The 22,514-nt window shown below is 44.7% G+C and overlaps 1 long non-coding RNA gene across 2 annotated transcripts in view; it reads right to left on the bottom strand.

The window, feature by feature from the left end:
• The window catches only part of LOC145540838 (uncharacterized), a 70,393-nt gene that overhangs the window by 36,210 nt on the left and 11,669 nt on the right, over positions 1-22,514 (bottom strand). The window contains exons 4-5 of one of the 2 annotated variants that reach the window (XR_014078577.1): positions 7,019-7,144; positions 3,785-4,002 (exon numbers count right to left, since the gene is read on the bottom strand). This is a non-coding gene — a long non-coding RNA (uncharacterized LOC145540838). Of the gene's footprint in view, positions 1-3,784; positions 4,003-7,018; positions 7,145-13,385; positions 14,154-22,514 lie in introns of those variants that run through there. The other variant, XR_014078578.1, reaches the window with a different exon arrangement.

The following is a 22,514-nucleotide window of genomic DNA, read 5'->3' as shown; positions in this document are numbered from 1 at the left end:
AATCTTATGGACAGGGGAGCCTGATGGGCTACAGTCCATGGGGCCATGAAGAGTCGGATATGACTGAGCCTCTAAGCACACAAGCACATCCTTTCATCGAATCTTGTATTCCTCATCTGTAGAGTGGGGATTCCAACAATACTATTAGGGTCTTCCCCATGGAGAACACATGAGGACAAAATGAAATAAGATGTGTCAGGAGTTAAGCACAGAACCTGGAGTAAGGGAACCTCTCAATAAACTTTAGCTGGTTTGTGACTACTTGGAAACTGTGCCTTTGAGTGTGGCAGTGCTGGCCAGACTAGATGCATGGTCATCTAGATGCATGGTTTTCACCCGGGGGGCTCCAGGGTATGTGGACATGTTCCAGGAGCCCCTTGTCAGAGTCAGAGATGGGGAGTGGGCAACCCACCCATGTTCTACCTCTGCCCCCATCTGTTTCATAGTTTGGGGTTCCCTGTGAAAATAGTTTGGATGAAGGTATGTGTGTGTGTGTGTGTGTGTGTGTGTGTGTGTGCATGTGTGTGTACGTGTGTTGCTGGGGTTGGGGGGTGGTGGTGGGGAAGTACTATTGATTTTTTAGAAGTCTGAAATCTGCAGATTTGTCCCAGTGAGTTCTAGCTTCCTCTATCACATGAGAACTTTGACTATCTTTTCATTATAAGCCCCATGGTTTGAAAAGTTTGGTCTACCTCCAAACTGCATGTGTTCAGCAATGTGAGATTCAGTGTGAGATTTTTTAGCTCTGGTCAAGGCAGAATTTTAGAAAGACCTTTGGCAAACTTACAGTTCGGAGCTTTCACTGTCTATTTCAGGGTCTGGGAAGAGACTGGGTCCCTGGATCTGGGACCTGGATCCCCTTCACTCCTTTTCCTACAGGGGACCGTGTCTTGTGAGCACTTTCTGTGAGCATCATCTTATTTAACTTTCACAAGCATCCTTTATTCTGATCACCATTTTAGAGTCAGAGAACAGAAGCTTGGTAGTGGTGGTGGTATGTGGTCTGCACAGTATTGCTCATTTGATAAACATTTTTCAAAGCCCCAGCCCACTGAAGCTTTATCTGTTTTCTGTATGAAAATTAGAGCCTTGTAGGATCTGTCTACTCTTTTTCCAAATGGTCCCAACTCTCCTGTACATTTTATTGCTATTTGGAATTCGTTAATTTGTTCCCTATGTTAGCAAAGCTGTGCAAGAAGGCACAGATGAAAATTTTGTGTTAAGTCATGAGTGGTCTATGTTTGATTTCGATCCTTACATCACATCCATGATCCTACACTATAATTTATACACTTGAGTGTATTCCAAGGAATATGTGCTCAGAAACTCAACGTTTACAGCAGACCCCAAGACATATACACTCCACAACACACGTGTTCTCTGAATCATAAACATGGAAGAAGATGCACAGAGATGGTCAGATACTCAGACACATATATGTATCCAGACACACAAAACCATATCTACACAGCATGCACACACATACGCAGACACCCCATGTGTGTGTGCTCAGTCGTGTCCAACTCTTTGTGACTCTATGGACTGTAGCCCACTATGGACTATAGCCACTGTAGCCCTCTGTCCATGAGATTTCCCAGGCAAGAATACTAGAGTGAGTTGCTATTTCCTTCTCCAGGGGATCTTCCTGACCCGGGAATCCAACCTGCATCTCCTGCATTGCAGATGGATTCTTTTATCACTGAGCCTACAGGGAAGCCCACACAGATGCACCAATCGAAATGAATTCTCTTTGAAAACCAGTTTGGCAAGGTGCCTTTGGAAAGAAGAAGGGATGTAGGATTTACAAGTTAAGGAAAATGGCAACAATAATAGGGTAAACTTACATTATCAATAAATTGCCAAAAAAATAAGGCAGGAGGGAAGTGGAATAATGATATCCAGTTCTGAGGACTACCTTTTATAAAACAAGTGTCTTTATACATTACCACTAACAGAGAAATTGCTACTTCTTTTTAGAAACATCTTTTCTATTGCTCCAGTAGTCAGATGTATTCAGACTCTTTTCCTGTAACTCCACTTCTAGGCAGTTACTCTAAAGAAAAACATCAACAAAAAGAAAATGTGACTTACAGAAAAGTAGTCACACCATTATTATTTAGGAAACACTGATAGCCAGATAAATACCTTTAATCAAATCATATGTCAGTTTCAGGGAATATTTTCTAGCCATCATAATGGCAATTATGAGGACTAGGGAGCATCGCAGAAAATAGTTATGATAAAGTCAGTGAAAAAAAGAAAAAGAACACAAAATTGGGAGTCACTGTGAATGGAATGGGATGAAGATTTGTCTATAAAGAACTAAAGAAAGTGAGATATGAACAGTACTTTGAGGAAGATATGACTATTATTGACTTGGTTTTTTTATTTTTGTTTACTTTAAAGTTGCTATGATAAAGATTTTGGTTCCCAAAGCTTTCTGTAATATAAAAGATAAACCTAAGGTAAGCCAGCCTGATACCTACAGTAGAGATTTAACCTACTTGCAGATAATGGACCTTTATCCATCTATGAGGGGCTGTATATACAACATATGTATCTTTCAGAATGTCACATGTATGTTGGAACTGGTGATCCTCCCAGCCTCAACGTGTCATTTAAGAGTGTCCATGGTGCTTCACAGGCCTAAGTTTCACTCTGTTATTCTTCTAAGCCCCAGATTGATTATTTCCAGGTAATCTATTTAATGCCAATATCTGACTTTGCAGCTAATCTTCCCAGCTGGGAAGCTCTTAATCCTTGGAGATAAAACTCAGTTGGTGGAAAAAGTTATCCAGGAGGGCCAGAGACCAACAAATGCCAGGGCTTTCCATGAACTAGTTCTGTGACCTTTGAACAAACTTGCTAGTGTCCACTGAGAATTGACCAAGTTGGGTGCTGCAGTAGATGCCCCTACACCAGTGATTCTCAAACTTCAGGGGCACCAGAATCACCTGGAGGGGGTTTCTTGTTGATACAGACATTACTGGGCCTCACCTCCTGTGATAAGACTCAGTAAGGGACTTGCCTGGTGGTCCAATGGTTAACAGTCTGCCTTTCAATGCAGGGGACACAGATTAGATCCCTGGTCTGGGACTATCCCACATGCCACAAGACAACTAAGCCTGTGTGCCACAACTATTGAGCCCATGCTCTAGAGTCCATGCTCTGCAGTAAGAGAAGTCACTGCAATGAGAGGCTCACACAAGCAACTAGACGGTAGCCCTCGCTCACTCTACCTTGAGAAAGTCCGTGTGCAGTAACAAAGACACAGCACATCAAAACATAAATAAATAAATAAAAAATAATGGGTTAAGAAAAAGACTCAGTAAGACTGGAGTGAGGCCAAAGAATTTGCATTTCCAAGTTCCCTAGTGATGCTGAGGCTGCTGATCTAGTATGGAGGGCCACTGCTCAAAATAACCTTGCAAATGAATATTACTCTTAAATATTACTCCCACAGACCAAGAGCATAGAAAAGTTGGATGACTTGAAAAGTCATTTAGCCTTCTTGATATAATAAGATTACCTCCTTCAAGAACTAAAATATAGAATGAATGTGACAATCAAGATATTAGTCATTTGCTGGGATATGAATACCAACACACACACACACACACACACACACACACACACACACACACGCACACCTCTCCTCTATTATGGAGACTCATTGCCAGAGTGCTTTCTTCTTTAAATATGCACCATCTCCAGGTGTCAGGGTCCTGCTTGATTTGGGTGTTTTTTTTTTTTTTTTTAATTTGGTGAGAATGAATTGACTTACGTGGTCAACTTGGACTTAGAAACTGCACAGTTTCTGCTGTGACCAGGAATCCTCAGCAAAGTGATAGCATGCACTGCTTGTGACTTTTCAGACCCAGGGTTTGTGGTCTCAGGCTTATCAGTGTATCCACCACGTTGCATGGGTGAGCTGGGTGCTGGGAGCTGCAGAAGCTGCTGCTTTGTAGCTGTGGGCCAGCCGTCCGTCTCTGTGCATCTCAGCTGTAGTGTGGGGAAAACAACACCAACTTTCATCAGGTAATGGTGAGGGTTCATTGAGCACGTATAAAGAGCACAGCCTGGTACCCACCAGAGATCTTCCTGGAATTTGATGAAATGGCTCCAAACTTGACAAACAAGAGTAAAAGGGTGAGCATAGCCAGACGCTTCTGGATGAAATACACACACACAAAAAAAAGAGAGGGGGGACTTACTTTACCAAATACCATGACTTATTATGGTCAATGCAGTGATAAGCTATGAAGAGAAAGCCTAGAAACAGAACCATGTAGGTCTGATGCAATGGTATGTGATGTGAGGTTCATGTGTCACCTCAGCTCAAGATTTAGGCCTGAAAAATTGGCAGTCGATAAATAAGAAAAAATTAAATCAGATCCTTACATTATACCATATACAGAAATCCACTCCAGATGATTACATGTTAAAAATACGTCCTTGAAAATTTTAATAGAAAACCTTAATAGAAATATCTTTTGAACTTTGGAGGAGGGAAAGATTTCTTAAACATAAGATACAAAAATATTGACTCTAAGAGAAAAGAGTGATATATTTTTCTGTATTAAAGTTGAGTTTTATTTCTTAGACAACTTGAAAATAAGCTACAAATCAGAGGCTATATTACAGTATACACCCTAACAAAAGATTATATAAGAATGTATCAAAAGCTCTTTCATATCTGTGAGAGATTATACTCTCATTCAGAATGTTTCAGAATATATTGGCTTACATCATTGGCTTTGGTCTTGGCCATATAACTTCCTTGAGTCAACAGAATGTAAGTAGTTAGGACATGTGTCATAGCTTAGCGGAAGGTTTAAAAGCATTGCATGCTTCTTTTTCCTGCATCTTCTGATGTATCCTAAACTAGAGCTATTCCTTTAACCTGGGCCCAGAAGTGGGAAGACATGGAGCAAGCAGCTGACCCACAGTTTGGAACAGAAATGCAATTGACCTGCAGACTTAAGAACTAATGTACCCCCATGGTGGATTCATGTCAATGTATGGCAAAACAAATACAATATTGTAAAATTAAAAAATAGAAAAAAAATAACAAGAGAAAATGCTCCTTGTTATAAGCCACTGTTTGGGGGAGTTGGGGAATTGTTTATTACTGCAGTGAAAGCTGACTGATATAGAAACTTAGTACCTAGAAGTGGGATGCTGTGCTAACTAAAGAATAGAATGTGTAGTTTTGGTTTGGGGGCTGAGTGGCAGACAGTGAGGTAATTATTATAGGGGGCTGGAAAACTAGCAAACTATGTAATGCAGTAGTGAAACATTTGGGAAAATGGTCACATGTGATCATTTGGAAGGCAGGAAATATACCTACTAAATTCATGGCTTTGGGAGAAGAAATTTTGAGACAGAATGTTGTTCGTATGAGTTACTTGTTCCTAACTACATTTCATCAGATACAAGGAAGAGGCGACAGCAGATAAGACTGGCTCATTTGCAAGCAGAATTGAGAGAGAACAGAGTAAGTCTTGAAATTCTACAGTCTGCAGAATGGACAGGTGCAAACATCTGTCATTTCAACTTCTGCAGCCTGCAAAATATTCTCAAAATAGAAACCAGCTTTAGGGGCAAATTTCAAAACAAAAGTATGACCTGGGGTCAAGACCAAATGCATGACTGTTAACTCCATTTGTTAACACCTCTGAGAAGATTTAGATAGTCTCAGGGAATGGATGAGGTTGCACAGGGGTAAAGAATCCACCTGCCAATGCAGGAGACGCAAGAGATGTGGGTTCGATCCCTGGGTCAGGAAGATCCCCTGAAGTAGGAAATTGCAACCCACTCTGGTATTCTTTCCTGGAAAACTGCGTGGTCAGAGGAACCTGGCAGACTATAGTCCATGGGGTCCCAAAGAGTCGGACACAACTGAGCGACTGAGCACACACACACACACACACAGGAAATGGACAACCTCATTTCCCGGAAAAGAGACTGAATCTCATTAATCCTGATAGTGTTCAAATACTTAAAGAGTTATATCTAGAGAAAGACAGAGAGGTTTGTCTCAAAGGACATTGTGGCTACATACACTTCACAGAAATTTTTTGATTGTTCCATCACCAAAAGTGCTACTGGTCTGAATTAAATAAGACTGACTCTTTAGGACATAAAACGATCTTGAGCTCTGGCCTTTACAGGCAGGAAGCAGACTGATGGCACTGATAAGAAAAACACAGATACCCAGAAGAAGAATAGTGACAAACAGGAACAGATATTACCAAAAAAGGAAACACTTATGACTGATGGACAAGCAAAGAAATGTTTAGCTTCATTACTGGTCAGGGCAATGCAAATCCAAACCAAAGAGAGATCTCAATTCAAAATAATTTGGCTGGCCCAAATGGGAAACTCAGTTGATACCTAGCATCGGAGAGAACGTGGATCTACATGATCTCTTACACATGGCTATTTTCATGCAGCTACTTTAGAAAATGATTGAAGCTATCTCATAACAGTAACTATCCTAAAGCAGCAATTCCACTTTTTTATATACATGTAGTAAAAGTCTTGCCTATACAAAGATGTTCATAGCTGCACTGTTTACAATGGCAAAGATCTGGGAAAACCCTCAAATGCCCTTAAGAGAGAGTGAATGAATAAATAATGTATTTAACCAAGACATTTAGCAATGTATTTAACATTTAACCAATCATTTTAACAGCAGTTTAAATGAACTGCAGTGCACACTCTGTAAAATGGATGCATATTATCAAAACATTCTTGGCCAAAAAGTAAGTCCCTACAATTATAAATAATATGATACACTTTTGTTGTAAAGCAAAAATATACACACTTAGTCACACATATAGATGAAAAATAAGCAAGAAAGTTTAGGATGTTGGTTACCTTGGACTGAAGGAGTCTGGGAAAAATGTATAGAGGAAAATATGGTTAGAAGCAGGTTATTGTCAAGGTGCTAGCTTTTGTTCTGAGTAGTGATTCATATGGAGAAGGAAATGGCAACCCACCCCAGTATTCTTGCCTGGAAAATCCCATGGATGGAGGAGCCTGGCAGGCTGCAGTCCATGGGGTCTCAGAGAGTCGGACACGACTGAGCGACTTCCCTTCACTTCACTTCACTTCATTGCATTATCAGAAAGAACTGCAACTTAAAAAAGAGATTGTTTTTAATACTTTTCAAAAATATTTTATTTTTTGCATTCTTTATAACATTTTATTTACTTTTTATGTTTAGCTGTGAGGGGTCTTTGCTGCTGTGCAGGCTTTTCTCTCATTGCAGAGAATGGAGGCTACTGTCTAGATGCAGTGTTCAGGCTTCTCACTGCAGTGGCTTCTGTTGTTGCAGAGCATGGGGTCTAGGCATGGGGGCTTCAGTAGTTGCGGCTCCTGGGCTCTAGAGCACAGGCCTCAATAGTTGTGGCGCACGGGCTTAGTTGCTCTGCGCCATATGAGATCTTCCCTGATTAGGGATCAAACCCACGTCTCCTGCACTGGCAGGTGGATTCTTTACCGTTGAGCCACCAGAGAAGCCCCTATTTTGTTTTTAATTGACGTATAGTTGATTTACAATGTTGTGTTAGTTTCAAGTGTACAGAAAAGTGAGTCAGTTGTAAATATATATGTATATATGTGTATATATAGGATTGTTCTTAAGTCATAGACTATTAGAGTTAAAAGCACCCTTAGAAAGAAGTCAGTTAGTAATCCTCCTACTTCAGGGCTCATATGTTCAAGCCAAAGCTTTTTCTTTTCTCTCTCTCCCCTACGTCTAACCCAGCCATCATTCTGTTTGGCTCTGCTATGACACTCCTGGATCCATCCACCTTGCACATCACCTCCTACCGCCCAAAGCACCATTGTCTCTCCCCCTAGACTTCTGCTCTTGCCTCCTGACTGGTCTTCCTGCATTCTCTCTTGCTCTCCAAATAACCTATTTCCCATGCAACCAAGAGAAGGATCTTCTTTTGTAAAAAACTCAGTTCTTATCTCTGACTGAATTTCTCAGCTGTCTTCCCAAAGCACTTAGAATAAAATTCAAATTCATCACCGCTTCCCAGCTTCACCTGAACTGGTCTCTGCCTTCCTCGCGGGCTTCACTTCCTATCATTCCACCCGCACCCAAGTTTTATGTACCACTCTCACTGACTTTCTTTCTGGAACATTCTAGACTGGTCTCTGCATGTCACAGGTTCTGCCAGTATCCAGCTCACATCCCTCAGCTAGGCTTTTCCATCTTAGTGCACACAAGCTGACTTCAGCCATGGAAGACAGCTCTGTCCATGAGCAGGCAAAGACAGCAGTGCCAGGGAGCAGGCCTCACCAGTGACAGCAACTGGAGTATAAATACCCCAACTCCCTTGCTCTTCAGGGAGATAATTCAACTGTGTGCTCTATACTGCATTTCAAAATGTCCCTGGGGAGTCAGCCCTGCCACTCACAAAGGAGCTGGCCTGATAACATGTTCTTTATTAAGTCCTTGTTTTGCTCTCTGGTTCCCTTATTCGTCTTTCCTGCACTTCCCAAATAAATTATTTTCTTTAAATCTTTGTCTTTGGTCCTATTCAAGGGTCGTGTTAAAATACTACATTAGATCTTTGCACTCCCCATTCTCTCTGCCTAGAATATTCTACCCCTCCAAGTCTCAGCTCAAATGCCAACTCTTTAATTCCCCCTCTTGTCATATCTCTTTGTTATGTGTCTTCATTGACTTATCCTATTTGAAATTATCTTGTTTATATAATTAGCTGAAAAATTATGTCTATCCCAGGGGATTAGCTCTACAAGGCAAATGTCTTGAGTATCTTGGTTCCCAGCACAGGGGGAGGGCCTGGCACATAGTAGGCACCCTTGAAATATTTGTTGACTTAGTTAATGAGTAGTTTTTGCCAGGAGGGATGTCAAATACAACATCAAGGGTAAGATTTACTGTAGCTGTTTGAGCTTATGCATTTCTAATTGGCAAGCAAATGGCTGGCGTGTAAATGGATACTGCTACTGTGTTTGAGTGGTTGATTCTCTTTAGTGGGTTTAAACTGCTTCCAACTACTTTAAAGTGTTTGCAATTGCTGTGCTAATTACAAATCCTGATAAACTCTCCATTAAAGTCTATCTTCTAAGCACCTTCAACACAATAATACTGTTAGAAGGAATTATATATGGTTGGCATATATAAGAGAACCATATTTATTTAGTAACAGTCTTAAATTCAACTTGCCTTCCCATTGATGTACCTGAATAAGTGAAACTAGACTACGTTTACCTGCTTGCTTATTTATGCAGGTGAGATGTTGGCAGAGGCTTGCCCTGGGGGATAGAGATGTGGAGGCCAGAAAGAAACTCCATGTGTAGTCCTTTGGAGAAAACTCAGTTTTTATGTGGTCGTGGCCCATTTCATGCTCGCCTGGCATGAACACAAGGCAAGCAGTCTTTTGGACTCATAGGGCCTAATTCTGTGCTGGGGGCATTTGGGTGCAGACCAGTGTGTGTGTGTGTGGTATTAATAATAATCTCTATGTTTTTATTTCCTTATTTGTAAAATTGATTTATGGCAACCACTTCATACCTTATTGTGAGGCTCAAATTAACACATGAGTGTAAAGGACCAAGGAAGCTATAAATAGCTGTGAACACATAAGGGCGTATTGTTGTAACTGGCAGCCACTGATTCCTATTTGGAGACAGTCCTGTCTGTGAAGCATGTCTTCACTTGTCTCTTGTTTATAGAAAAGCTTTAGTCTCCCAGGCCTCCACTGAGTACCAAAAGGCTGGCTCAGGAATTAATGACTGGAAGAATATGAACATTTGTTACTAACAAAGCATTTGTTACTACCATTTGTTAGTAGTAACAAAAGACAGTAATTGGGCCAGGAGAACAGGTAATGATTTGAACAACAGATCGACTATATAGTAGAGTCACAGAATCTTTATTTCCTCCCTGACGGACTTAGATAACAGCGTCTGACTCATATTCCTGAGTTGTCTTACAGATACTAAAAGCCCCACTAGATGGAAGGAGCTAACTACATGATAGCCATGAACACAGAGCCCCAAGATTGGTTGGAATTGGCAAGTTGATGATATTGACTCCTGATTAACCACCACTGACCGATCAGAAGAATGTCCACAAACTAATCAAACCTCACAAACCTCTTCCTTAAGGATAAGGGATCTTTAAAAACATTTTCCACAAATGAGATCTGAGGCCTTTATAACATTAGCTCCCCCCATACTCCTTGCTTGCCTTTCAATAAATGCTACACTTTGTTTCACCACCACCTGTGTCAGTAGACCGGCCTTACTGAGCTTGGGCCAATGGACCCAAGTTTGGTTTGGTAACATCAGGTTCCACTGAGACACGGGCCAGGTCTTTAGTTCACCTAAACATTCATCAGAAGAATCTCACATGCCTGTGGTAAGCCAGGAGCTCAGAGTCTAGACAGGAAGGCAGGCTCAGGAATAGACAAATTACATCAGAAGACAGTCTGTGCAAGCCCAGAAGGGAAATCATGGTGTTTGGGATCCAGGAAAGAAGGAGGGTTGGGAGAAAGGAGAGAAGGCTTCACTGAGGAGGTGATTTTGAACAAGAGTGGAACTCACCACATGAAAAAGCAGTTCTCCTTAAAGAAAGGAGCATGGGCAAAGACCAGAGTGTATCTGGCAGGAGGGTGTGGAATCCAGTGTAGGGGCACAGAGTGTAAATATGGCATTACAAGTGGTATAGGTTGTGGCCACATTAGGAGGCAGATTGCAGGATAAGCTAAGATGCTCAGGCAGCACCTGGGACTGAGTCTGCTGAGAGGAGATGCAAAGTACTGGTTCAGAACTGGAGCCAGACTGTTTGCTTCTGAATCCCACCTTCCCAAGGACTAGCTGAGTAATCTTGGACAACTTCTCTGCATCTTGGTTTCCTCATCTGTGCAATGGGTGATAATAACAATAACTACTTCCAGGGCCATGAGGAAGAAAAGACAGCTTAAAACACATTAAGTGCTTAGAGTAGCTTAGCACATGTGAAGTATACAGAGTGATGTTAGCTCAGAACTGCTGTTTTTCTATGGAGGGGCAAGATTAAGGGATGACCAGGAGCCTCTAACCAAGTCTCAGAAGTAACAACATAGATGTTGGAGGAAAACCATGAGGGCCACCTGTCGTAGAAGCCATGGCAAGGGGATGTTTTCAGAAGGAAGGGTCAACAGGATCAAGGGTCCTAAGATGCCAGGCAAGATGAAAGTCAAGGTGGCCATGGATTTAGCAACAATGAAGTCACCGGTGACTTTAGCCATTGCCATTTTTGGTGGCATGGTAGAGACAAAAGCCAGTTTGCAGTGTATTGAAAGCATAGGCAGGGAAGAACTGGGGAGAGTGCGGCCAACACTTCCAGTTGTTTGCCTGAGGATGGACACAGGTGAGAAGCAGCAGAGGTAGAGAGACAGTAAGGTTGGTCACCATGTGCTTTGCCAAATACCCATTACATCCCACCATTGTCTCCTGTGTGGCTCACAACCTCTGGTTGGTTAGCCAGGAGAAAGATCAGAATCAGTAACTCATAGATGAGGACGCTTCTGGTAGACAGAGATCAAGAGGGGGCAGAGCTGGGACTTCCCTGGTGGTCCAGTGGTTAGGAATCTGTCTGCCAACTCAGGGGACATGGGTTCAATCCCTGGTCTGGGAAGACCCTGCATGGCACGGGGCAACTAAGCCCAAGGGCTGCAGCTACTGAAGCCTGTGTGCCCTAGAGCCCATGTTCCACAACAAGAGGAGCCCCTGCAATGATAAGCCCATTCGTCACATGGTAACTAGATAGGAGCCCCTACTCAAAGCAATTAGAGAAAAAGCCTGTGAGCAGCAATGAAGACCCAGCACAGCCTAGGATAAAACAATCTCAATAAATAAATAACATTAAAAAAAATTTTTTTAAAGAGTGACAGAGCTGGGACAAAGTCCGGGTTACCCATTTCCTCTCTTTTCATGATGTGATTGTGGGCAAGGGAGGACTGGGCAAGAGGAGGCGGGATGCTCAGTACCATCTACCTGCTTTATCATATCCCAACCTAAAGGATCCATCTGTTGAAGGTGGATGGAGGCAGAAGAGATTGGTGACAGAGTCCTTTAAACTAATAATACAGGCTGGTTAAACATGTCGCATCCTACTGAATCACCTCCTATTGGGGGTAGTGGGAGAAATCTTTGGTAGAGATTGGTTCCAGCTAGAAACAGTGGGGCAGGATGGATCCCAGATCAGCAGAGGGAACAGTGTCTATTTTCCACACCTGCCCCTTCTCCACAATCAATTCTTGGCCATTTTAGATAAATCTGGCTTTTCTTTGACTCTGCAGCTGGGGAGTTGTGGATGACTTGGAGCCTGATAAGTCACTTAGAGCAGCAATGATTGTGGGAAGAAAATGCATCCTTTTGATTTGTTTGGGCAATGCCTTTAAGTCAAAGACTTAAGAATGAGGAAACCATAATGATGGGATTTTGGAAAATCATGTTCCAAACCAGGGCAGAGGAGACCCAAAGAGAGCAGTGGGAGATTCCAGGGAATAAACCAATGGATGCCCATCCAATATGAGGCCAAAATATGGCAGGAGGCCTGAGAGGAGCAGGACAGCCTTCAAGGCCTATGACTTGTGCAGTCTCTGATGCTGCATACTTGAAATGTTTAGCTTTTTTTTTTAATATAAATTTATTTATTTTAATTGGAGGATAATTACTTTACAATATTGTAGTGGTTTTGCCATACATTGACATGGATCTGCCACGGGTGTACATGTGTTCCCCATCCTGAACCCCCCTCTCACCTCCCTCCCCATCCCATCCCTCTGGGTCATCCCAGTGCACCAGCCCCGAGCACCCTGTCTCGTGCATCGAACCTGGGGATTCCCTCATTTTATTTCGCACCGGACCCTGCAGATTATGTGAACATCCTGGTCAGGGTTGCAGGCTTGGTGAAACACATGGACTGCAGACTTTGTCTAGGGCTAGCAGGCAAGCCCTGACTTCAGATGCTCCCCATGTGAACTTGGCTCTTGAAACTCATCCATCCCTGAGAAAGTTGAGCCAGCCAGCCAGAGTTAAGAGAGAGGACCTGTCCAATTTGCAATCAGAGCATTGCAAAGAGCAGCTGTAAGATGTATTAGACAAACCAAGCAGGGAGGGAGGAAACACAGAATACTCTCAGAAACCACGGACAATGAATGGGGCTCTGTGCTGCAAGCTTTCTCAAGCATTTCCATATTAATAAGATCCTAGCACAGAGGCATTGGGAACCCAGTTTTAAGGATAATGACCCTGAGGTTCAGGAAGATGATCAAAACCAACGGTTCTAGTGTTAACACAAGTTTGTGTGCCGGATGCATAGTGAGACCAAATAAACTGAAACTTTGGAGTTTTGAGCAGAAAAAGGTTTATTGCAAGGCCTTGCTAGAAGACAAGGTGGCTCGTACCCTCAAAAGCCAGGTAGGTGGTGGGAGGGAGGTTCAGAGGGAGAGGACATAGGTATACTTATGGCTGATTCATGTTGATGTATGGCAGAATCCAACAGTGTTGTAAAGCAATTATCCTTCAATTAAAAATAAATACAATTTTTTTTTAAAAAGCCTGGAGCTCCCCGAAAGGTTTTGGCAAAGAACTTTTAAAAGCAGGTGAGGATACCTGTTTTAGAAAGTGTATTTTCTCCCCTTGACAAAATGCCCTCTACATTGCTTGTTAAATTGCTGAACTCTCCTTAAGCTGTTACGGTTGGTCTTTCTGATTGTTCCTTTTATTAGCTCAGGTTCTCAAGATACTCTGGAGCGTGGGGTAGAGTTTCTGTGTCAGATTCAAAATGTTGTACACATTTTAAAGAAAAATCCCCTAATTTACTTATTCCACATTCCAGCTTTTAAATGAATAAAGTGATTATTACATCTAAGTGTGAATAATGCTTAAAAAAAAAAAAGCAGGCGAGGTGGGGGAGGGGTGTAGCTTACAACACGTGCACAGCTCGTGCACAATTCTCGGGTTGGCTGATGCTGAGGAAACGGGGCGGAGTCACGGGGTTAACTTCATCAGTCCTTAGGCTCCAGGAAGCCTGGGGCTATGTGCTCCTGGTCAGCACGTAGTTAACATCTTCCATTAGGTGAAGGGGTGGGGGAGAGTTCACATCTGCAAAACAACTTAGGAAATTCACATCAAATACTATTATCAAAGTATGTCATAAAGGCACTAAAACAGAGGACAAGGGAAAAGCCCCATAGGGTCCTACTGAGTTATGCTAGTAAGTGGTGACCTGGATTAAAACGCAGGTGTCTGGACCAAAAGTCCAGTGCTTTCCCCACTACACTAGAGGATAGAGGGGAAGGCCAGGGGACCCAGATGTCCAGGCTCTTCAGGCCAGAACATCCCAGGCCCAGCTCCAGCTCTGAGCTGAATGCACTGTTTGTGACCAGATCAGTTCACTCCAGACACCAGGAGGCCAGACCTGGCAGCAGGGGCATCTATCTCTTTGGGTGGCCAGCTCTAAGCTGAGTCTAGGAGCCATGCCTCAAGGGGGCTGATGAAACAGTGTCCCTGCCTGGGCTCCCCTGGGCTCCCAGGGCTGTGGTCCCAAGACGCAGTGCGAAATAGGCAATGGCCAAGGTGGGGCCGTCCAGCCACTGCCCCAGCGGGAGAGGGCTCCTCGGGGAACTTTCCTAGCAGCCTGTGGACAGGAGGCCTTGGTGGTTTGGGGGGACATATTTTGGGGTCAGACTGTTGCCACTTCCTGCCCCTGCATCCTTGCTCTGTGGGGTGGAAAGGCTGGGGCTTTTTCCCACCAGTCCCTGCAGAGGGGGCACCGTGCCCTGGCTTCCAGGTGTGCCACAGAAATCCTGCAGCGTTTTCTGCTCTCTTAGGGGCCCCCACTGAGCCCCGCTTCTCTCTCTGACCACAGCCCGGCTCTGTAGTCCCGAGCATAAAGCAGGAAATCACAGAGGAAGAGCCCAGTCTGGGAGTTAAGGCAGGGCTGTCTTCAGGGGTCCCGGTGTGGCAGCTCCCTTATCCTCGGCTTCTGGCTCCTCATCTGTAATGTGAGATGAGATGTGTGTGTGTGTGTGTGTGTGTGTGTGTGTTAGTAGCTCAGTTGTGTTCGATTCTTTGCTACCCCAGGGACTGTAGCTCACATGGCTCCTCTGTCCTTGGAACTCTCCAGGCAAGAATACTGGAGTGGGTTGCTATGCTCTCCTCCAGGGCGTCTTCCCCGCCCAGAAATTGAACCCAAACCTCCCGCATTGTGGGCATTCTTTTACCATCTGAGTCACTAGGGAATCCAGTGAGATGCGATGGTTTGCCCCAGGTGTCCTGGTAGTCCTCCTGAGGGCCAGGCTGATTCGGCTCACACTTGACCCCTGAATACTCACAGGGACTTTATAAAGCGGGCATTCTTGGTTCAGGGCATGACAGCTCAACAACCGCAAAACTGAGGTGACAAAACACTCAAAATCCAAGTCCAGGTCTTGCCTACCAGGCCTCTGAGCTTCTGGTTTTGTGGGAGCTTTCTAAATTTTAGATGGGTCTGGCTCCTAGGGTGGGTGGTGGGTGCATGACCCCATGAACTGTAGCCCACCAGGCTCCTCTGTCCATGGGATTCTCCTGGCAAGAATACTGGAGCTGGGTACCATTTCCTCCTCCAGGAGATCTTTCCAACCCAGGAATCAAACCTGGGTCTCCTGCATTGGCAGGCTAATTCTTTACCACTGAGCCATGGGGGAAGCAGCTCCTAGGGTGGGTGGGATCCAAATCCTTAGAGGCTGCGATGAGTCCTGCTAAGCTCTGTTTCCCTTGATCCTCATAAGAAAGGGCAGGGGGACTGCCCCGGCAGGTTCCCTCAGCAGTTATGGCCTGTTAAGACCTGATCCAAAAGGCTACCGTTCCATGTCAGATGGAAGAGGGTGCTGTTTAGGATGTAGCTTGTGGTTGGGGCTCTGTTTGCACTTGGAGACCCAGAACATCATTTAATGCCAAACCAGAGAGGTCTCAGTAGCCATTCAGTGAGGGCAGCAGTAGGACTGGATTATCTGGAGAGCCCTTTCATGACACTCCAATGACCTTGAACTCAGAATACAAAAGTCCACAGTGAGGTTCAAGCAAGTGTCTTTTGATAAAAGCTTCCTTAATCATCCTAATATGAATCTCATTTCCAGGCCAAGAGTCACTGATTTAGGCCAACCTCCCCAAGTGGCTCAGTGGTAAAGAATCTACCTGCCAAGCAGAAGACACAGGTTCAATCCCTGAGTTGGGAAGATCCCCTGGAGAAAGAAATGGCAACCCACTCCAGTATTCTTGCCTGGGAAATCCCGTGGACAGAGGAGTCTGGTGGCTACACTCCAATGAGTTGCAGAGAGTTGAACACGACTTAGTGACTAAACAACAACAACCCTACATTTTATTTATTTTTTTAACAGTGTTTTTCCCTTTAATATAGTGAATAAGTTACTTCTCCAATGGAAAGAAAAATTATAAAATTGGTTTGATCAATCATTATCTTTCAAATTTTCTTACTAAGAATACAATTAATCTACAACTATAAATAACTTATTTCAATTCACCATTATATCAAAATTAAAAAGACAAGACCAGTAGTCTTGAAAGAAGATAAAAATTAAGTAGAAACAGCATAGGAATGGAAAGAAAGATAAAGCTCACCAAAGATAAGTAAAAATGACTGTTACCAATGTCCAACAAGAGAGCCAGCATAGTGTGTTTAGAGTGTGGGCCCTGGTACTAGAATGTATAACAATGCCGCATTTTAGGTGGGAGAACTAAGGCCCAGAGGGGGAAAGTGACCTGCCTCAAATTTCACAGAAAACCAACAGCAGAGCCCAGAAACCCTGTTTCCCGATTTTTCACCCTTTTTCTGCAGAAGTACCACACCTCCTTACCTGTCACCATTCCTGGATTCTTTTTTTTTTTTTTTTTAGGTTTTTAAAAATAAATTTATTTTTAATTAGAGGATAACTGCTGTACAATATTGTCTCAGTCTCTGCTCTGCATCACCATGAATCAGCCATAGGTACATACATATGTCCCCTCCCTCTTGAACATTCCTCTCAGCTCCCATCTCATTCCACCCCTTTAGGTTGTCACATAGCACTGGGTTTCAGCTCCCTGAAAAATACAGCAAATTCCCACTGGCTATCTATTTTACATATGGTAATGTATATGTTTCAATGGTACTTTTTCAATTCGTCCCTCCCTTCTCCTGGACTCTTTCAAATCCCCTGGTCCTACCACCCTCTTCCATCCATTGGGTCCTACAGGCTCCAGCACAAGCCCTCAGCACAAACCACAAACCTGGCCACATCCTTGGCCCGAGCAAAAGATGACTTAAGGCCCTTCCTCCACTAACAATGGGCCCAGGTCCCAAGGCTCAAGCCTAGGAAGCAGAATCTTGTGAATATGGCCCGGGTCCTCCAGGCTCCATTTCCAGCCTCTCCCGGCAGGCCCACTTCCTTCCCCCATGCTCCAGACACATCCGCTCCACGTCATCTATTACCAAGCCATCCAACAATTGTTCAATTTTCCTTAAGGGATACGCCATGTTTAATTCTCAAACAAGCCTGTGAGCAGATAGCATTATCTGGAGATGAGGCTGAGAGGTTAAGAAAGGAAAAGTCACACAGATGGTGTACAGAGGAACTGGGGCCAGGGCCAGGCAGAGCCCACCCTCATAACCACATACAGAATGCTATCCAACCCCCAGACCCCACCCCACTCTGGTAAATTCCACCTTCATCCTTCCAGGCCCAGACAAGATGTCATATTACATCCCATTGAATGCCTCCTTCCCCCACACTGGACACATGCAGAGCCTGGTCTGCATATTAAGCAGCCCTGACCGACTGTACCCACTTGTTGGTTTGTATATATGTTTCCCTTTCGAGACCCTGGCTATGTGGTCAGCTCTCCTCTCTCGCCTGATTGCCTGAGTACCAAGCAGGCCCTCAGAAGATGTTTACTGAGTGAATGAGTGAGTGAATAGATGGATGAATCAGCACATCAGAAATTGAGATCTGTCACCAGCATCCCACGTGTGGAATGGTGCCCATCATCACACTGGGGAAGTGGTCCAATTGCGTGTGCTAGAGGGTCCAGGGGAGTATAAACAAGCAAAGGGTTTGGGCCAGAGCTGTTCATCTTAATATTGTCACTTGCTACCCGTAGGACTCCTTTCACCTCCAGGGCATCCACTACTCATCTGCGGCAGGGGGGTGACAAGAGTCACTGTGCATCTACCCTGGATGGGGTGCTGGGGCATGAAATGGGAACCATGACAGAGGCACTCCTGCCCTTCAGGAGCTTCCAGACAAGAGAGGGGTGTGGACTACCAGGCAATTCCTAGAGTGCAAGGTGGCTGCTGTGGGGAGTGAGCCTGCTTCGTGCTGGAGCTCAGTGGTGGAGTGGGGTCAGGGGCAGCCTGCAGGCAGTCTGCCAGATAAAACTGGAACAAGCATCGCAGGAAGAAGGGGAAGTGAGTTCCCCGCATGTGTGGGGCTAGAGTTCTGAGGACCACATCGTCCAGGACCGTGTAAGCGGAGCCAAGACATTTGGACCTCACCTCTGAACAGTAGGCTGAGTGGCTGTCACTCAGGAGTTCCACAGCTGTGGACGCAAATTGAAAAACTGGTACGTGGATGGACCTGGAGATTGTCATCCTGAGTGAAGTAAGTCAGACCGAGAAAGAAAAATATCATATGACATCCCTTATATGAAGAATCTAGAAAGAAATGATACAGATGAATTTATCTACAAAACAGAAACAGACTCATAGGCATAAAGAACAAACTTATGGCTGCCAGCAGGAAAGAATGGGGAGAAGAGCTATTAGGCAATTTGGGATGGAATGTACACACAGCTATATTTTCAATGGATAACCATCAAGGATCTACTGCCTAGCACAGGGAACTTGGCTCAATGTTACATGGCAACCGGGTTGGGAGGGGAGGTTGGGGGAGAATGGATACATGTATATGTATGGTTGCTGTCCAAAGGGACAGGTCTCTTTGCTGTCCACCTGAAACTATCACAGCATTGTTAATTGGCTACTCCAATATAGAATAAAAAGTTAAAAAAAAAAAAACCTAGTGACCATCTCTGCTGTGACATTCTTTGGGCATCCCCAGGTTGCGGCTGCTACAAGAGACGCTTGATGCCTCGTTCACTTTGTCACTAAGAGGTGGGTAACACAGGCCTCCTTAAAAGCACAAATGTGCTGAATGTTAGAGAGACGACGGGGGACAAGGGAACCCAGGTAGAGGGTAAGAGATGCTGGGAAGCACAAGAAAGCATTTTCAGTTCAAGGGTTTTAAGTGCTGGGGGCACTGTGGCTGAGCCTGTGTTTACAGGAAGCAGCCAGGTGCAGACATGGGGACAATGCTCCTGGAGGGGACACTGAGTTCCTGTGGCTGACGACAGAAAGCCTGGATGCGGGTCCTGGATGGGGAAGTGGTGTCACTGCCTGGGTCCTATGATGAAGTCCCAGATGGTCCAGGATTGAGGGACACAGGGGGAGCGGGGTATGGCTTTATTGAACTTCTACAACGTGTCAGGCCCCGGGGTAAGCACTTCCCTGTACTCTGCAGCTCACAGGACACAAGGTCTATTCTCAAGCACTGACCTCAGCTCCCAGTATGTGCCTCCTGCAGTGAGCTGTAAGTCCCACGGGGCAGGCCTAATATCCGTCTTATGCCTGCTGTGTCCCCAGGGCCTGGCATATTTTAGGTATTCCACAGTGATTTTTTTTTTAATTTTAAACTTTTAATTTTGTATTGGAACATAGCCAATTAACAATGTTGTGATAGCTTCAGGTAGACAGCAAAGGGGCTTGTCCCTACACATACATGTATCCATTCTCCCCCAAACTCCCCTCCTATCCAGGCTGCCACATAACATTGAGCAGAATTTCACATGCTCTACAGTAGGTCCTTGTTGATTATCCATTTGAAATATATCAATGAGTACAGGATCATCCCAAACTCCGTAACTATCCCTTCTCCCCACCCTTCACCCCAGGCAATTGCAAGTTTATTCTCTAAGCCTCCGCAGTGATTTTGGATGATCCAACTTTCTTTTCCTCTCTCCTCCTTCCTGCCCTTCTTAGTTTTCCCTTTCCCTTCCTTTCTTCCTCCTGTGTTCCAAGATAAGGTGAGACGTCTCATTGAATCCTTTAAAGAGCCCAAAGTGAGGTTATGGTTGGGGAGTTTATTTTGAAAACAATGGAGAGTTTTACCAGATCCATTAGGCAGTGGATTTGAAGAATGAAGGAATTAAGGCTCGAAGTGTTAAGTTACTTACCCAAAGTCACACAGCTAAAAAGGAGTGGGGCTGAAATCTGACCCAGTTGCTTCTGAGGCCAAACACACTTCCTCCCTAAGTGAGAGAACTCAGAAAATTTGGCCCCAGAGATGGACAATGGGAGGCCAGGATTCCCGCAGCTGTTAATGTCAGGCAAATGACACCTCCCACCATTGGTTTCTACGTCTGGGTCTGAAGAATCAGGCTGAAATGTAACTGGAGGGGTGGCAGGCAGGGCCAGGCTCCAGTTCCCCCAGACCAGCAGAGTTTAGACAAGAACCTGGGGAGGAGGTGATCTTCAGATGAACTCACACCGGTTGAACTCTGTCTAACCTCTACCCATCCTCAGTAAATTGGTCCCCACTTCATCAAAGATGACTAATAAGAAAACCTTTTTGTAGGCACATGTTAGTTTTTAAACTTCTAAGAAAAGTGTCATTCCCATGAGAAACTGATTCAGTGTTGATGCTGCAGACCATTTCTTATCTCGCCATCATCTATGCAGTTCTGACCCATCTCATTCAAGGCCGTGAATTTTTTATTGAGTTATTACTTGGCTTGTGCTTTGTGCCAGGCCTGGGCAAGAAGAGATGGGATTGGGTTGGGGGAGGTACCGTGTGAGATGCTAGGTTTCCGTGTGGAAGGAGCCTCCGGCCAGTACCTCTTGGTGCTGCGGGAGCTGGGAAAGGGGGAGGCATGACTAAGTCTTTCTGTCTTCTCTTTTTCTGTCCTGGGTTTGCGGTGGCCACAGTGAGGGGGAGGAGGGGAAGTGAACTGCTGGAGGGGCAGCCCCGTCCTTGTCTCGAGTGGGCTGGGCAGCAAACCCAGAAGGAGGGGAGAGTGAAAAATTTCCTGGGTGGTCACCTGGCTCCTCACTGTGTCCCAAGTGAGTCTAAAGGATCTGCAGTTACCTTTGGCCAACTGATCACGTCCCTTTATCTCCTTCCTCTTTGAGACCCACTAAAGTGACAGTCAAGGAATAAAAAAGGATCAGTCTGTGAGGGCAAAGGGAATAGGAGAGTGACTTCGAGATTTCAACTGCTTTAAGTACTTTTCAGGTAGCAGGAAGCAGCTGGTCGATGAAAGAACTGATGGAGCAAGGCAACCGTTAGCTGTGGTCCTTCATGAAAGTGTGTTCTCAGAGGTGGCTGCACGTGGCGGTCAGATGGCCAGACACCCCAGGGTCCACCATTCCATCTGTGCAGTGAAGTCTCAGTATAACCTTGGCAAAGTCAGTTTCTTCCTTCTGAGACTCCTTTTTTCCCATCAGTAATAGGAAGAGACCCTACTGAATTCTTATCTGCTGGTGCCTGAATTACCTCAAGCTTCCCATTCCTGCCCCACAACATGTACAGGCACATTTGTTTTGATGCTGCTTCTGAAATGGAGCGAAGGTATTTTTGCATTTTTTTTTCCTCCCCCAGGACACTTTTCAAGCCCCTGCTGCAGGTGATCTTCAAGGGGAATTTCATCTCTGACATGCCAGGACTCCCACCCAGGTGTTAGGATGAAGAATACATGGAACGGAGGGGTTGGGAGGATGTAAGACCTTCATGTGGAAGAGCCAGGCACAGAGGGGCTTCAAAGAGGGCTGAACGACTCTCTGCTGGGGATGGCAGAAGGGTCTTTACAGAGACACTGGTGTTTGCAATGGGTAGAAAATTCACAGAGGGAGACAATGAGGAGGGCCCTGTGGGTGGAGCTTACAGTGGCAGCAAATCCTGGAGATAAGAAAGCATGTGACATCTGCAGAGAGCTGCAAATATACAGGAATCCATGGAGACATCACCTGAGTTACAAATGGCCAGGTCAGCAGTTTGCACTTCAGCCCACTGACCACAGGAAACTATCAAGTTGGCATCATGATTTTTTGAATAATTAGTTACTTCATTAATTTGACTGTAACGGGTCTTAGTTGCAACACCCAGAATCTTCGTTGTGGCCTATGGACTCTAGTGGTGGTGCACAGGCTCAGCTGCTCCACAGCACGTGGGATCTTAGTTCTCTGATCAAGGATCGAACCCTGATCTTCTTAACCACTGGACCAATAGGGAAGTCCCAGCCTTGTGACTTTTTTAAAATTTATTTATTTTTAATTGAAGGATAATAGCGCTATAGTATTGTGTTGGTTTCTACCAAACATCAACATGAATCAGCCATAGGTTTACCCATGTCCCCTCCCCCTTGAACCTTCCTTCCACCTCCCT

The sequence above is a fragment of the Giraffa tippelskirchi genome, chromosome 3 (assembly GCF_054371585.1).
Source record: "Giraffa tippelskirchi isolate mGirTip1 chromosome 3, T2T-mGirTip1v1.2.pri, whole genome shotgun sequence".
NCBI lineage: Eukaryota > Metazoa > Chordata > Mammalia > Artiodactyla > Giraffidae > Giraffa > Giraffa tippelskirchi.
This window is presented reverse-complemented; position numbering and strand designations above follow the sequence as displayed.